This window comes from Amblyomma mixtum, chromosome 6 (assembly GCF_055824585.1).
Source record: "Amblyomma mixtum isolate Tamu chromosome 6, ASM5582458v1, whole genome shotgun sequence".
NCBI classification, from domain to species: Eukaryota; Metazoa; Arthropoda; class Arachnida; order Ixodida; family Ixodidae; genus Amblyomma; species Amblyomma mixtum.
In genome coordinates this window covers 85,161,193-85,179,504 of record NC_143017.1, presented here as the reverse complement: position 1 = coordinate 85,179,504, position 18,312 = coordinate 85,161,193, and the positions used below count along the sequence as shown (strand labels likewise).

Genomic DNA, 18,312 nt, shown 5'->3' with positions numbered 1-18,312 from the left:
AAGGAATTGCTACAGTGACAGTGAATAAGCATCTCCGAATAATTAATGTTAACGCTCGAAGCGTAGCCAATAAAACCGAGCAGCTTGAAATCCTTCTCCTACAACATGACCCTCACGTTGCGGTTATAACAGAAACTTGGCTGCACAGCGAGATTACCGATGACCTCATCTTTCCACCCTCGTACAAGGTATTTCGCAAGGATAGGCCCTCGAGAGGTGGAGGAGTTGCAGTACTAATCAAAAATAATATACAGGCTGTTTCGCTAGAAGATGTACCTGATCTTGAGTGCCTTTGCATGAAACTGTTTTGCTGGGGACATTGCTTTATTTTGTATGCGGTTTACAGGCCTCCTAATGTAACACAAGATTATCTAACTAAGTTACAAGTTCACATGTCAAAGTACAAAAAGAGTAAAATATTGCTATTCGGTGATTTCAACTTACCTGGCGTTGACTGGGAACGTCTGCAGCCATGTTCCGGGTACAAAAAAAACGTTGATATTGTATTCGACATTATGTTCACGCACAACTTGTGTCAAGTGGTTCGCGAGCCAACCCGCGAATTTCGCATGAGTAATTCAGTGTTGGATCTTGCATTTGTTCCCCATGTTTTCCATGATTGCAACGTGTCTGTCGCACCAGGACTTTCAGATCATCATCTTGTTAGTGTTTTCGTTCCCATAAAACCGCTTGCCAAGACAAAAACATGTAACGCACATCGTATCATGGACTTCACACGTGCCGATGACGCCTCAGTTATTGAGCATCTTGAAACATGCATTGTCGAATTTGATGGAACCGACGCCTGCGCACTCTGGAATCAGTTTAAGAAAATGTGTCACTATTGCCTTATAAATTTCATACCTGTAAAACACAAAAACATTCGCAAGCAGACGCCTTGGATGACACGCAGTATCATTCATCTCAGACGCCGAATCAAAAGGCTAAAAAAGCATCGCGCACAGCAGAGCACAATCAACCATTTAAGAGAAAGCCTCGCCCTTGCTGTACGCCGTTCAAAAGATTATTATTTCAAAACAACTCTGCCGAACTTCATAAAAAATGACCCGGGTGAATTCTGGCGCCACATTAGCGATAAAAAAGCCCCTATATCAGAAATGACTATCAACGGTACAACGGTTACCAATCAGCCTGCCATTGCTCACCATTTTAACGATTACTTTCACAGTGTATTTTCTCAACCAAAACCGCACGATGCACCAAGCACAACTTCAGCACATCCATCTGAAGTTAACTTCATCTCGTATGATGGTGTCGTTTCAATGTTACTAAACCTGAAAACTAAATCATCCCCAGGGCCCGACGATATTCCTAACGGTTTTCTTCGGAGGTATGCTGAATCTCTGGCAAGGTTTTTGGTTATTATATTTCCCGCGTCATTGTTAACCGGGTGTGTACCTGAGGACTGGAAGATAGCCCGAGTCGTACCTGTATTTAAAAAAGGCGACCGCCTTCAGGTGACCAATTATCGACCTATATCCTTAACGTCATCTTGCTGCAAATTAATGGAACATATTGTCGCAACTAGCATTAATGAATTCTTAGAGCGCAACAACATTCTGACAGATTACCAGCATGGTTTTCGCAAAGGGTTTTCCACAGTAACTCAACTACTTTCAGTTATCCATTCATTTGCGGCATCACTTGACAATAACAGCCAGATTGACGCGATCTTTCTAGATTTCAGTAAAGCGTTTGACAAAGTTCCACACCACAGCCTAATTCTAAAACTAAAAACTATTGGACTTCCGCCGATTTTTATTTCCTGGATAAATGATTATTTAACCAACCGGAGTCAACATGTTTCAATAGGTCGGCACCAGTCTGGCTGTCTCCCAGTCACATCAGGTGTGCCACAGGGAAGCGTACTGGGTCCACTACTCTTTCTAATATACATTAACGACATCATCTGTGAAGTTTGCCCTGGCGTACATATTCGATTATATGCTGATGACTGTGTCTTATTTCGCGATGTTAGCATTGAAAACGATCAGAGTGATCTACAAAATACGCTTACTAATATTGTACAGTGGTGCAAGCGCTGGGACATGACACTGAACGCAGATAAAAGCGTTTCTCTTCGCATAACTAACAAGATAAACGCTCTACAATATGCATATAAATTAGAATCATCACCATTGCAACAAGTAGCGTCCGTAAAGTACTTGGGTGTAACACTTACTAATAACCTTTCTTGGAACTCTCACATAGATAACATCTGTTCACTCGCATTCCGTAACCTCTGTTATATAAGGCATAAACTTCGAAACGCCCCCGCTAACGTTAAGCTCTTAGGTTACAATACTCTAATTAGACCCAAGCTTGAATATGCTTGCATAATTTGGGACCCGTACACTAAGTCTAACATAAGAAAGCTCGAGAACATTCAAAGGAAAGCAATTAGATTCATATATTCAAAATATCTACCCACTGACTCCCCCTCAGACTTGATGCATGCTAACGGTATTGAAGAACTACAGGTAAGAAGACGAAATTTTCGTTTAGATTTTCTTTCATTACTTCTTAACAATAAACTCAGACTTGACCCTTCTGCTTATCTTTCCTCAATGCCAACACGGAATACACGACACTATCACAAAGCTCTTTTAAAACCATATTTTGCCCGGACTAACTCGTTCAAGTTTTCCTTTTTCCCACGCACCATATCCGACTGGAACTCACTAACCGATCCTAATCAACCCTGAAAATCAGACGCGTTCCTCAGCCATCTTTGATATTGCGTATTATGTATTTTTTCTGCTTTGTGTTGCATTGCTGTATTGTTTGTTTTACTACATTATCTTTGCTGTATTGTTGTATTTTTTGTTGCTATAATTTTGCTTTTTGTGCACCTGCCCTTCCTGCTTGGACCTAGCCATGGTCTGCAGTATGTACATAAATAAAAAGTAAAAAATAAAAAATAAAATATAATATTTATATGCTTTCCCTCCTTCAATAACAACCTATCTAGGGGTGTTGTACATGCGGGAAAAAAATAAAAAAAATACAGGCAGTGAAGCGGATGGAGATTGATATGCACAAATATGGGAATTGTATTGAAACGGCCACTATTCGCGAATTTTGCACGTGATAGGCATCCTCACTTTCGTATCGCGTTTTGTTTCGTATCGCGTATTTTTGCGTACATACGCAAAAATACGGTAATATGTCACCTGAACCGTGGTTTTATATATTATTTTGGCTCATCGAGTTCACATCTGCTAAGAAGTTCGTGCCTAGAACAAACCTTTACAGTTAGTTGCTGTTTTTTAATTTCTCATGGAATTAATTGTCTCTCATCTAGTAAGGGTTAAGAAAGTATGGTTACGTCCATTAATTAGTTGCTTAATGTATGACATGTAATACGCATCAAACAATACTGTTTGAGAAAAAAATTAACAGGCTCACAGGCGTGCAAGAATGGCTGAAAGAGCAAAACAAAGCGGAAAATGTATAGAGCTTCAAAAATTGAGTGAGAGCCCGTGATTTCTCTGCCAACCTTGTCAAGCTGTTTTGTATTCAGAACATTTGCATTTATGAGAAGAACTGCTGGCGGGCTGTAAAAAATGCAGCCGCTTTCACGCGCTAAAAATTTCATGCCGGGAAACGCAATAACACAGCTAGCTTTGGTCCGGCGCCATCGTTCGACTCAGCGTTTGGGGCATCCGCTGAAGCCGGAGGGCGCTCGGGCTGCACAGAACCGAAAAAGGGGCGACGAAGTAGAAATGCGGAAACAGATCCGACATCACAAACAGCGACGAAACGAAGGCGTCAGCGCTTTTAATCCCGGTCCCACGACTTGTTGAGTCAGGGAGATTTCTTTGGGTCCCGGCACCACTGAACGGACCAATAGAGAAGGCGCGCGAACTGCAGGGGTCCATTAATTTTTATTACGGGCACACCACTCTCTTCCTTTATTTCCTTTCTTTATGCTTTCTTCCTTTCTTTCTTTCCGTTTTTCTGGCATACACATTCACAACCCCTCAGAACCCGACCTGGCAGATCTCATGAAAATTTAGCGCTTCGTGCCCAAGATTATTTTTGTTTGCCGTTTTGTGTATAACCCACTACATCTCTCTAGTGTGAACGGCTAGAAGCATGGTATATAAAGAGAATATATCAGAACAAAAAAAAAAGGCTTAGAAAGCCTATGACCGGATGAAGTATGCATACAGAAGTGTAAGGTCAGTTTGTATTAGAATGGAAATTGGCCTTTCCGAAAGAGCGAAGGTGTGAAGAATTTAACACTATAAATTTTCGGGGCCGCAAAAAAAAAATGTGTTCATTCATATCTTGCTGCCTTCGCGTGTTTGTAAATATATTTTGTTCCTAATTTTTAACGTTTATTTTTTCTCCTTTACCGAGAGAGAACGGAAATGAGACACGAAGCTGAAAGCTGGTTCCGCTCTTCTCAGGCTCCCTGCTACGAGATGAGACAGCCGATCACCGACTCGCACGTATCGAGATCAGACTGTTTCATTAGGCAGAAATGTCCGACGTGGGATTCGTACAAGATAGAGAGAAGAGGGAGAGCGAGCAATAGAAAGAGAAAGCAGAGGATGGAGAACGAACGAATGAGTACGTAATCGACAGACGCACAGCTCTGATTTCCCTTGGAGAGAAGCCGAAAAAGAAAAAACATCCGTGCAGTCAGTGTGTCAGACGCAAAAGCACGGCTCCAGTGCTTCTTTTTGTCTCCGTTTTTTCGTTATTCCCGTAGACAGGCACGAAGACTGCAAGAATAGATTCTTACATGGTCGATATGCCTCAGGGAAAAAAAGAATTGGAAAGCAGGAAACTACACAATGCGCTACTCTACAGGAGACTGAAGGTTCAAGCGCTTCCTCCAATGACACCTCAAAGAAACAAAGACGAAACAAATAAGAAGAAAGGGTGAGCGTGTATTCAAGGCGCAACTGCGGGCACTTGCCCAATAGAGAGCAGGATTGGGAGAGCAGGATTGGAGGGTTCCGCCATTGCCTTAGGCATGCCGCCGGATTCCCTCAGGGTGTAATGAACGGGAGCGCTCCGAAACTCTGTACCCTCGGCCGATTGAGAAGAAACAATCTTGCAATCCTCTGTCGTGTAGGATCGTGTCGTGAATATTTTATTATTTACCGCGCACTACGAAGTTCGCGAAGCATCGTTGCTCTCTGAGTTCACGAACACGCGAAGTGATGAGGTCAGGCAACGTGCACGTACAGGTGGGCTCAACAAGAATCTTGGCTCACCAGATAGCGCATGCGCAGTAGACCACACATAGGCAAAGTCGCAAAGGGAAGCACGCGCTGTAAGACGTGCACGTGAACAAGCGGGTGCCATCGCCAAGCCTCTCTACCGAAGCAATCCCGCGCTTGATACTAAAAGAGCACATGAACGAGGCGAAGACTAGTCTTGGAGCTCACTAAACCTCGAAGAGGGGCCCGGTTTCCGCCTTTCACAATCAGAATTACTTTGCAGACCATTGTTGAGGAGAATAAACAACTTTTTCTGGGTAAGAAGGATAATCTGCGCTGCCATGATTCTTTATTTTTCAAAAAACTGTGCGATACCATGCAGTTCATTTTGATGACGAGGCATCAAAATAACGCGGGCCCCTATTTCAAGGCATTTAACTAGAAACAAGGCGTACGCCTTTACAAGGACGTTTCTTATACCAGAAACAGCCGAATAATGAATCAGACAAAAGAAATGACAAAAAGTTAAATACAAGTCACTCGATGCGAAACGAGGCATCGAATACTTTTCAGTATAGCACGGAAGAGAATGAAAACAACTGTCTTAAGAGTACAGGGAAAAGCAAGCAATCTGTGCAATACGTGAAGCTGAGCGCAAAATAGAATAAGAAGCGGAAGGAGGGGAGGAACGGTATAGCAAAAGTAATGAGAGTTCCACAGATAATAGGGTTTGGACGAAGGATTAAAATCAAAGACGAAAATTAAATTAGATTTCGCGAGACAGGAGGGGCAAAAAAAATGAAGGACGGTGCTGACATAATTATAAGCTTAATATCTCGGACTAACTGACTTCGGCTCTGAGACGCTAATGAAAAGAATTTTGTAATCCGTATCGAGGACCCATAAAGACTACAGTAAAATACAACGAAAGAAAAAACTACGAATAGGTAGAAACGATGAACAGGAAATAAAATACGCGCTGACGAGGAAAACGCTTCTGTTTCTTCTAATGTCTCCTTTTATTTGAGACAACGATGATATCTACCAGTATAATACACGCTCGATGCGCGAACGGTTAATAACTTTAAAAAATATCGGCTAAATAAAGCACGAAATGGTGAAATGAAGCCCGATCCTTTAACAGTGGCGAGGGGGGGGGGGGGGGGGGGATGTTGTCAAGGTTTATTTTGTTTTCCTGCAAATTGATGACCCCTCCCCCGATGAAAAACAAAGAGCGTACTGCGAAGCTTTTTCTAAATCAACAAGGTGAAAACACACCAAGGCCTTTGCAGTCCAGTGATTATAATCCGGTTAATATGGACACCGATGCGAACAAAATACTTCGGCCGTCTGAACCAAGTGTTTCAGTTGTTATCTTATACTTCTGGGCATCATGAAAACGCAGTACGAAAATGCAAATACCTTACGGAGTGCTTTTGTTGTGTTGCGGGGTTTCATGGTCCACACGTAAGGTGCCTGGTTGATGAAGCTTTTCATTTATCATATTGCATTACTGACTGCGAACGAAGCTTTCTGCAACTTATGTTGCGTTGAAAACAGAGTTCAGCAGTTGCCAGCCGTCTGTGTATAGAGAAGGACTTGCGGTTCGCGTAGTGTGAACAGTGGTAGTTAGCGCCTTGTCATCACGCCATGACCACTAGAAGCTTTAAGCTCACCTGCAATTTTCAAGATGATGCCGACGAGAATAATGAACTTAGAGCCCCAATTTTTTCCCATAATTTAAACTTCACGTGTCCAGGATTCTCGGACGAAAATTCATAATATTGGGAAATGATAAGATACTGTTATAAAAATATTGAGGTAATGGTCCATTCGTCGGATATGTACAGAAATCTTTTTAACGTGTTTCCATCGATCGCTTCGAGCAGTTAAGACCGCCATAAAAAACCAATAGGAAACGCTTTTGACGATAGCAAAAACGCCAAAATAAAAAATATTTGCAAGACTGCAGTCGAGCGGTCTGGGAATATATTGATTCTTACACTGAAATCTTACACAATATGAAAAAATTGTGTCATAAACTATTTCAGGTTCAAAAATTCTTTTGTAAAGAATTGTTGGGTACGCTACGTTAGTTTAAGAAGCAAACCTAACTACAAATAAACCTTTTTCTAAGTATTATCCCATTTCTGGTAAGCATTCGCTTTTAGACTGCTTCGGTTGTGTATATAAGTCTATGTGGAGTAATAGCTGTAATTTAAGCCCGAAAAGAAGACAAGTAGTACAAGTCTAGCTTTCGGGAAATAAGTGTGTTGCCACGGCTATTATACCACAATAATGCATCACTATACTACTTGAGAGCCAAACTCCAAACCAACGTCAGCCTCGGTTAGTGTTTGCACCAATTAACATTGCTTAACCTTACATCAGCAGTGGTAGATTTACGCACCCTGTCTTCCTGTCGTTCAGTCAGGGCAGTGGAAAGAAGACTATACTAAAATTACAGTGAATTATAACTGTGATGTTACGTATCACCCTTCGAAGATATGCATATTGTTGGAAATTGGTCACCAGGTGGAGCACACTCAACTGCCATTATGCACTTGAACCAGCTCCGAGAAGCACCTGAGGAAGTGAATTTAAAAAAGAGGCCGCACCATTTCGCATGATGCCCTGTGAGACCCGTTTGCAAACGGCGGTAATGTGCTGTTTCTTTCGCAAAATATGGGGTGCGAAGCGTCTCGGTAAAGCTGATTGGATTGAAACAGCAGGAGGTGATTTCCTTTCATGGTCTCTTCAGAAGAAATCGAGAAGATTCTAAGAAAGCAGGAGCCTACCGATGGTTCCGCACATTCTTATTACCGGCGCGCAGCTGGCGCAGCTACGCGATGAACTCCAGACGTTTCCGTATAGCGTTACGCAGATGGAAAAAAAAAAAAGAGAGCGATAGATCCCCGATCAGCCTTTTACTTATTTCGTGCTCCGCTAAGAAAGAACGACAGATAATTTTAAGACTTTTGTAGAATCCCAGGACGAGAACACAATATATTTTCGCTCATTCTACAAATCCCAGCAGAAGAATCAGCAGCGCGATGAACAGCAAAGTGTCCACGGACTTGATGACAGACATCTGGATCCGAACAGGCCGCCGCTTCTGCCACTCGAAACCCAAAAGCGGGAATCTCTTTCTGCATGTTCTTTCACTTCTTTCCCAGATAGAGAGATTTCTTTTTCAGTTGCCTTTCTTATTTTTCTTCTAGGAGCTGTTGGGAGATTCTCGGAATAGGGTCTTCTAAGGGGTTTCGACGGTTTCCGTCGCTTGCATGCATCTGCACCGGTAGCTTTCTCCAAAAGCAGTTATACTTTCATCGTCATTCAGGCAGCACTTTGTGCGGATTTCTTTGCCGGCGGTAACTATTGCCGGTTAATAGTTTCTTTTTTTCTTTTCGTGAAACAATCGGTGCAACTGTCTGCTCATACTGCGCTATTTCTTTTAATCATATCGGCGCTGTCTACAGTGCCTCTCCAACGCGAGAATTATATATGCGTTCATTATAATGCTGTGAAATGAAATAGTATTCATCAACCGTGGTCCAGGTTTCGAGCTTTCATCCCGATTTGCTTCGTGGAAGAGGTTTTGAAATTTCGCCACGCTTTACGGCGGAAGTTATCTTTACAAGAAATTGGCACTTTCTTCTTGGCAAACGAAAACCCAACAGGCAAACAAACCACCCGTCATACTTTTCTGCCTTACATCATATTCTCTGACCTTCCAGCGGCGAGCATGGGTGTTTATTTACTCCCTCCATTCGCGATAGGTTTTGTTTGAAGTTCTGTGTGTGCCTTACGGGATCTATTTCACGTTTAGCTTTATTGTTTTGTACAGTAAGAACTGTAAGGTGCAAGATTTAGTATCCTGGCTATTATTTTTACTCTTTTCTTTAGCCTTGTCTAAAATCTATCGGTTCTATCTTTCGATCTGTTCATCTCAAAACCTCCGCAGAAATTGCACGAAAATTTCGAATAATGCATTCAAGATATTTTAAGAATCAATAATACAGGTGCTGGCCACCTTTTGATTGGCGCGTTTGGTAGCTTGTTTCTCCGGCTCTGCTTGCGTTCATACACTTAGGTAGGTCCAGCGAAAATAAAATGAAAAGTAAAAATACTAATAAAGATAATAGCGACCATCAGATAGATCTTTTATACAAAAATAGTGCAAGAAGAGCATCGAGAACGTTTTTATTTTCATTGCCACATAGAATATCAGTTTCTTGTGAAGGAAAAGACATTTTCAAGCTTTCCGGAGTGCTTTCACGTTAATTTTGAGGTTCGGACAGGCACACACGTAAACTTATTTCTATTTCAAAAATTCTTACATTGACGCCGGAACTCGCGTGCACTGTTGTCAAGATTTGTGATGAAATAAATAAAAATTGCCCAAGTGGTAGTATCTTATGGCTTTATACTGCAAAGCACTTTGACCATGATTGTGCAGCCGCAATTCTTGGGGGTTGAAATGACATAAATCGTGTGTAATATAACATCAGTGAACGTGTAAGAACGTAGAAGACCAAAATTATTGTAAAAATTTTCCAATACAATTCGGCATTCGAAGATATTCACGTGTTAATGCGATAGCTTTAGAGTTCATGTAAGGAGCAAAATCTAACCTCCGACGTCATGAAATTCGCTGATTGGTAGAGAGAGGTCATGTGACCTTGTGTCGTCACAACTTGCCCTTATAGGCCATTGTGATTGGTCTAGAGAGGTCACGTGACCTTATGACGTCATCATAACTTACCCACCGTGGCAGCTGGCAATCTGACCACCGGTTTGTGAGTGGCTTGCTCACCATGGAATGGGGAAATTAAAGTAATGATTGGCCTAGAGAGGTAATGTGATCTTGTGACGTCCGCAAATTGGTTGTGGTTGGTGATTCCAACCAAACCACAAGAGTTTGCGCTGCAACTGCTGCAAGACAGGACAGATCTCGAATTGGCCACTCCTAAGAATGTCATCTCGGTCGACCAGTAGCAACGCCAGCATAGACGTATAAGTAAATATCACTTTTGAGTTCACTGACCTTAAAGTCATGCTTGCAGCGCTCCAAACAGGGGCCATAGCGCCCGCAATGAATGGAATCTAGACATCGGACAGCATTGAAGATACAGAAGGACACCACTCGAAAGAAATGGCCCCAGATAATTTAGGCTGTTTATTTTTAATGCGCTTAAACGTCCCAAAGTGACTAGACTATGAAGGATGCCGTAGTGCAGGGCTCCAGAAAATTTGGATCACCTAGAGCTCCTCAACGGGTGCTCACATCACCTGGCACAAAGTGTCGAGCTTTCCACCCGCGTTAAAAGGCAAGTGCTGCTGCCGAGATCTAACCCGCGTAATTTGGGTCAGCAGCCGAGCATCATAACCACTGAGCCGCTGCGGTGGCGAGTTGAATTAAGAACTTCAGTTCAACAAGGGTTAAAAAAAACACCACAATCATAAATCAGAAAAAAATGTATAAGGGTAAGTGTCGTACATTCAAGGCAAAGCGGACGCTTCTACTGGAGTTAGCGCTTAGTATATAGAGGTTGATGGACCGACAATTGCGAAGAAAGTGACACAAACGCACACAGAAGACATCAGAAGCTGCTATTAATAGGACATTAAATGCTAACGCTTTGCACTCTTAAGGCCGCTTAAGCGTATTCATAGATTTTTTACGCAGGCTTAAACGCAGGTAGCGTCAGATGCTCAGGCGGGAGGATGAGACTGGAAATTTGGCTGGGATAAGGTGACCACAGCCCGCACTGGATAGGGTTAACTTAAGGCATAAGGGACGAACCTCTGCCTTCCAATCAAAGCTAGTTAGGCTGGTGATGATGAATATGACACGTGGATGCCGTGCTTAAAATCTTAAAGTTATTTAAAAGCACCAACTAGCGCCTATAAGCACATGGTTTACAGGTGCGCTTGAAAAGACAGGCTTTATTACGCTTCCTTTGTACCACTAATTTGCCTAGGGTTCACCTTATCCAACTCGAGAACCCAAGTAGAAGTGTAAATAAACAGGCCTTGAATAAAAATAGCGCAGTCATTTATCTGTGTTCAAGGAGTTTAAGAACGTCAGCACGGAGAAAGCTGAACACATCGTTGTTAGAAATGAGAAAGCAGAAAAAAAAATGCCGCTTATTTAGCGTGGTTTAGCCAAATGCGAATTCGGTACGTTAGCAGTTCTGTTGTTGTCTTCAGTTTCGGTACAACCCCCGCGATAGAGGCTCCGGAGAGACAAATATCGGTAAAATCTGATATTGCGTGCTTTAGTGTTAGATCAGTAAAATAAGCGAAAACCTCGTGGCGCTGTTTAAACAAATGAAAAGGTGTTGAAAGCTCCGTCAAATAAGCAGACAGCATGCTTACAATATGCACAGTCTTGACACCAGATATTGGACTGGTAGCCGACCACCAAGCGCACAAGCATCCAGACCGTTTCTTATGCATGGGCGAATTCAACAACAAATCGCCCCCCTCGTCGTCTCTTTTAAAGAGGGCAAGCGCAAAACTTAACGGCGCTCAAAGAAAGCAGAGCAAACAACGCCTAAACTCTACGCTCACGAGTACTTCGTCAGCGCATTCTGTTTTCATTTTTTTTTTCCTTCGGCGCAAGCCGTCGGGAAAAGAACGTTTCGTCAAAGAAAATCGCAACGCTTGCGCCGACCTCGGGTCGCATTGCTCAGCTCCCTTCCTCATCATCCTGCTCTTCCTCCACTCCAATAACGCTATGCACGCCTGAGCACCCGGGGTTGCGGAGAAACAAAAAAAAAACGAAAATGAAACTACGGCAACCTCGTGTTTTCTCCTGTGTGCTGCATAACCCGTGAAGATGCTCTTCTTGAGACTAAAATTGACTTAGGATGAAGAGTAACGGTCTCGAAGGGAGCCCTCTTACGGCGTGCTCTCAAGGACCAAATTGATGTTTTTCCCCCGCACTTTGGGTGCTCGCGCAGGTAATACTGTATTTGGCGCCCCTGTAGCACCACCAGTTTCGCTGCTACCACATAAGTTTTCATTTGCCTCCTCCGCGTTCCGCCGATGCCGACGCCTCAGTTGCTACAGACACCGCCGCTAGGGAGCGCGGATGGATGTTGCTGCGAAGACGATCTCCTTCGGCGTGCCTTAAATTCCCTCCTTAATGGTTGTATTAGGGCCTACCCATATACGCCGCGTGCGCGCGCCTATAACTTGGCGAACTTTCGGAAACTGGCGATAGTGACGGCAATTCACGCTCGACTTCCGAAGCTGCGATAAATTTATACATCCTCACCACGCGCGCCAGCCTCTTGGAGGGTGCTGAATACGTATATTCTGGGAGTCGATAAGCATGGTTATCAAGTGGCTTTTATGCCTGCTGGCAGAGTACTTTGACTGGTCGTAAAAAAAATAGCTAGGGTTTCTAAATAATCCTACAGATGGCGAACTTTCCTCTTACGGCAGAATCAGTGGTTCACTACAGCAAATGTTCAGAGATTATCACCTTTTTATCTCCGCAGAAAGATGGGGTCACTTACGAAGTTTCTGAACTCACGCTTTAAAGAGAAGAGACGGCTACGCCACGATACGCATAACATGAAATTTTCACAATGTGGCAGAGGAGAGAGTCGTCAGTGAAACCGAACTCAAGCTGGGTGAAGTACAGAAGGCTATACCTGGATGCTTTATTTGGCCCGCCATTCGCATACATTAGCTTTGCTCGGTTGTCTTGCCGCTTAAGCATATTGGCCACCATTCAGTTCGGTTTTTATGGTTTGTAGTTTATGGGGGTTTAACGTCCCGCAGTCACTCAGGCTATTAGGGACGCCGTAGCGAAGGGCTCCGGAAATTTCGGCTCCCTGGGGTTCTTTAACGTGCACTGACATCGCACAGTCCATGGGCTCCTAGAATTTTGCCTCCATCGAAATTAAAGCTTAAAAACCCTGTCACTTTTTCTAGCTGGTCCTCAGGCCCCACCGAGTTTACTTAATGAAGAAACGTACGCTCACATCTTCCGAATCATAACTGAACAAGACCCACAGAAGCAGCCCACAAGGTGGTGCTACCTTACAGTGACCAATTAGTGGAACTACTATCGATCAGACAGACGTGCTGCAGATTACTTCCCGGTCCAAGCGCTTCTTTTCCTTACCGCTTAATCTTCGTGAAAGGTGCTCCATTACATTGCCTTGCTTTCCCTGACGTCCTCTTTACCCACGCGCACCGCACCGCCAAAGGGGCTCTGATAGAAGACTCTGCCAGAACGAACGAGCGCTCTTCTTACTGTGTTTCTCGCTAAAGCAGAAGCAGCAGCAGAGACGAAGTGTGGCGGCCGCACCTCGGAAGTTTTCTGCAGCACCCAGGAAGCTGCAGTCACGATTCTTTAGAGTGAAGAAGAAAAGACGGAAGGATTGAAGGGCTGCATTACTTATCCATATCAACGCCGCCTCCCAAGTAGTGTTTTGGTGTTAAGCGCGAAGGAAAACAAAACAGAGGAAAGTAAAAGAATCCAAGCTACTACTTGGTCTGAAGAAGAAGACATGTTTATGAGCCTTAACCTCTGTTTACTCCCCCGAGTCACGCTAGGACTCCAGTCTGAGCACGGCTCTTGGGAACTCCGGGAAAAGCAGTTTGCATGAAGAATAAGGAAGGGAATCCGGGATGCCTGCTTGTCTTTCAAGTTCTCACATTTACGTGCGCCGCTCTCCCTTTCAGCCTGGTGGGGCACTTTTGAAGGGAAATAAACTCATTTCTCAACCTCGCTTAGCTTGAGTGGCGGCCACCCTTTCTCGTTGAAGGAGTCAGGTTTCGTACGAGGTCATGTGTACGTTCGTCATGAGCTCAACAGTGGGCTGAATTGAAAGCAATTATTTACCCGCTTTCTTTTAAGGTGTCTGAAAAGAGAAAAATACGACACAACGTCACATGAGCTTAACTTCCGTTACGGCTGTATTTTGCTGACATCGTAGCTACCCTTTTGAAGTGCAATTCGACAAAGAGCACTACGCGCCGCACGACGTGCTTGGGTTGAAAGAAGCAGGTTTAGCCGGCAGATATATCCTTTTCTGGCGAACTCTGTGCACATCCTGTAAGGCAAAACAGTCAAACGAATACCGACGGTATTGAGAGAAGGGCGGGGGAGGATGGCGCAAAGATACAGAGTGATCTCAGTCTCAGTGCTGCAGTCACGAGGCTCTGAGAGGACGCATTTGCATGTCTTGATACGCGAGAGAGCTCGAGCTATTCTTGGAGAGCGGGAAAGCCCCCGAAGCTGCAACACACACTTCAGTTGTCTGGGGGAATTTCCAGGGAGGTGACGTTTAAGCCAAGGACTGCTTGCTGCTAGACCGTCACAACCGTTGACGCGAAGGAGAGGGGCTGAGAGGGGGAAGAGAGAAGTGAAGGTTTGTGAAGGGGATGCTGTGCTGACGAAGAAGGATCGCTTTCTCCACGCTAGGTGCAGCAGCAGCATTCGGCATAAAACGATGTGGCCGCTTCCCCTTAGCGCTGAGCGCCGTGCTTGTCAAGAATGAAATGCATTGTGCATAGTATAGCCGTGCACGGCGATATGTCCTTGGAGACAGAATGACGAATCGGTACCGGAACTGTAATATTCAAGCCTGGCCCGCCTCTCTCTGCCTTCCTTTCATTTATTGTTTGCTAATCCTATGGTTTCCCTTGCGTTTCGGCCTATTTATGACTCACACCGAGCCAGGATGACAAAGCGTTGGCGATCTACCTCCCTTGAATGCGTCTTTATCACGCATGACGCGCAGTGAGAGCCCATATAGTCTGCTGTAGTTGCCCAGCCAAAAAAAAAAAAACAACAGTGAAATTGACGAAAGGGATGAAAAACAAGCAAGAGAAGGAATAGATGTAAAGGAAGAACAAAAAGAAAGGAAAAAGAAGGAAGGAAGGAAAGAAGAGGAAAGGGAATGAGCGAAAATGGAATGAGATAAAAGGAGAAGAGAAGAAAGGATTGGAGAGGATGGACAGGGCAAAATAGAACAGAAGAAAGCAGAGGAGAGTAAAGGAGATGAAAGAAGAAGAAGACAGAAAAGTAAAACAGAAGGCTTTGTAATGCTGTGTCTTCGGCTTCGCTTGCATTTTACTATGTGACGAAAATGAATAAAAAAATAATGAAGAGATGCTGATAGCCTTCTAAGCTAATAAAGATGCTGCGCCCAGCAAGAAAACTAATTCTACGAAACGTTATTTTAGATTTGATGTTTTGCAGACACACACAGAGAACAGTCTTGATTCCCTGAGCCTTTCATATGAAAAGACAAAGGGAAGATGAATATATCAACCTCCAGCTTTTTGTCCTAGGCCAGAGATATGTTTTAAAATTCCACACATTTAAGGGATTCCTTCAAGTTCCATTTGTTCAATTTTTAAGTTCTTGTTTTTGTAGCAGCATGTCAGCAACCCGGCGTGTTGATTAAAACAGTCACGGAAACTTGGCCAACTTCAAAACATTTTCTTTTACTGAATGGATAACATGGGAAGATAGATAAATTAGTTATTTTGATGGAATCAGTAATAAAGAGGTATTTATAAGGAATATGGGTACCAACAGCTATTGATCGCATTTTCAGATAAAGGCCTACAGTCATCGCGGTCAAAATACCTCGCAGACGTTGGCGTGCCGCGTATTTTATTGCCCAAATAAAGAGAACGTTAAGGAGGCAGCTTCTCGAGGGTCAAAAAGGCCTACTTGCATGACGATCACTAAAATGCAGCGGGCAGCCTTAGCCCTCCTCTCCGCTTTGGCCTGTCCGAAAAGAAGGAGGAGGGGCGGAGGCAAGTTTATTGCGAGCGCTTTTGCCTAAGGACCCTATACGAGCGACGAAGTTAGATAGAGGAGGGCGGGGGGGGGGGGGGGGGGGGGGGGGGTTGCGGGCTGCTTCCATCAATCATTCACTGCGGGTGGTCGGTCCAGCATGCACGTGCGAAATGTGCCATCCATCACTGCCTCGTAGCATACCAGGGCAAGAGACGGCCTACGGCGGTCCCCGGGGGACTCGTGGGGTCACATGAGGTCGTGTCTTGATAAAGGTGGCCAGCTGCTATAAGCATAAGGGATTGTTAGCAGGTGCTTGTAGGTGCGTTTGGCATTATTCATGTAAATAAAGCAGAACTAGAAGACAGAAGACACTCCTGCATAAGGACGATGTCATTCGGAGCGTAAAATAAGAAAATACTCAACCTTCGGGCACAGCGGAATCAGCACTGCATAAAATAGTGGGGGACCTGGAAGCCACACTGTTTATAGTTATCAGCTTAATTTTGTTCCCTCCGACTACCGCTACATTTGTGCTCTCTTACCTATGAGAGAACTGAATGTAACTATGACTAGCTATCAGCTCTTTCACTGCCGTTACTGTTACTTTAGTGTCAGCAGATTCCACTCAGTGGCGGCGCGTTCCACCAAGATTACTCTTGGCTCTAGAAAAAATATATATATATAAGCGAAAGCCTAAATTGAGGATTGGCTGGATTTTCTTAAACTTTCGAATAAGCGAAATAAAATAACAATACCAGCAACGATATCCAATCCCGCGTTCAAAGGGCATAAAGCACAGGGGTCCTGGAAAAGATGCTAAATGACAATGACGGAGTTCTTTTTTGGGGATATCACCCAGGGTGGCGGTTCCGTTGCAAAACCGCACTAGCGTTTGGTCAGAACTGCACTAGTGCTATACTAAAGCATGTCCGAGATTCAGGCGCTTATCTTTGAAGCAGCTATGATTACCTTAAACAAATAAGCATGTTTTTAATCGGTTATATTATTTAAGCATGGGGGCTTGTTGCCTTCGCAAGTGCCAAACCATCGCTTGCCCAGCTGGCGCCAAAAGGCCTTGGTGCCAAATTATTGAGCACATTCAGTGCAATCAGGTTCATTTAGCGGTGGTGACAAAGCGCTTTCCGTGACACATTTACGATGTCGCAAGTCATCGACTCGATTCCCAAATGAAAATGCTTGCATGAATGGGTTTAAGAACGGAAAGTAGTGCTTTTTCTATGTCCCTCATGTTTTTAAGGGTAATTTACCGCAGTACCTCTCAGAAGAAATGCCCGCAACACTTACATCGTGCTAGCACTCTGTTGAGTGTTCTTTATTCTGAGGTCAACCGGATGTCATGGAATCAAGTTTAGGACAGCACAGCGGGCAATGGAAAGGAAAATGATAGGGTAACGTTGGGTCACCGCATGATCAGAAGCATGGAAAGACTTTCATCGTTAGTCAAGCATGGTGTGGTGATGGACCACCAGCGCCCTCTATGTGATGAGATCTCAGAGAAAACTTTCAGGAGAATATATCTAATATGATCACGATGACAGTAAAAATTCACTGAAATCTCGCTTCTGGCTCTCGTAAAATTTCCTTTCAGCACGGTAACTACAACGCCTCATAACATGGCCACCTTATAGCCCCATGCTCTTTATTTGAATCTTTAGTGCGGCGCAAATGTTCAGAGAACAATAGCCTTCCCGCACAGAAAACAAGCGAACGACTGTGCGCTTAACTGGTGAAAGAAGTAAAGAAGACTGTGTTTGCTGAAATTTTGAATATGCTTACGAGGCTTTGTCATTAATAACTAACTGAATAGGTATCAGCATCGAAACTTCGAAGTCTCTACGCCGCAACAGCAATTCCAACGACAGTTATGCACGCGTCTGTCTGCAGACCCCGCGATATCGAAAGCGGCGCTCCGTGTTTACTCTTCCCCTTCATTTAGCAGCAGATGAATTTTCGGTAATGATAAAAAGCAGCGAGATCCAGCAACACACTGTTCTTCTTTAGAAAACAAGAAACTGGCAAGTGTTCAGCCTCGAACAGGCCAGCCCGGGGGACGACAGGAAAGTGGAAGGCGAATGGCACATTTGCTCTCTTTTGCTTTCCGACTTTCTTTCTTGCTTAATTTCGTGTTGTTTGAGTTGCGACTCACATTCATCGAGATTGTATCTCCTACGGGCCCTAGCGACGCGAACGTAATGAAATAAGAACGCACATGAACAAGAGGCGAGTGCTAGAGAGTTCCGCTGGCCGTAACGAACAGCGCTACGGCGGAAAATGAAAGTTTCGGCCCGCTTTGTCAAAGGAGGTTCATTACTGCGC

The 18,312-nt window shown here is 44.0% G+C and overlaps 1 protein-coding gene across 2 annotated transcripts in view; it reads right to left on the bottom strand.

Annotated features, from left to right (window-relative positions):
• Positions 1 to 18,312, bottom strand: part of LOC149339582 (neural cell adhesion molecule 2-like) — a 177,177-nt gene that overhangs the window by 139,080 nt on the left and 19,785 nt on the right. The gene's annotated exons all lie outside the window — the stretch shown is intronic.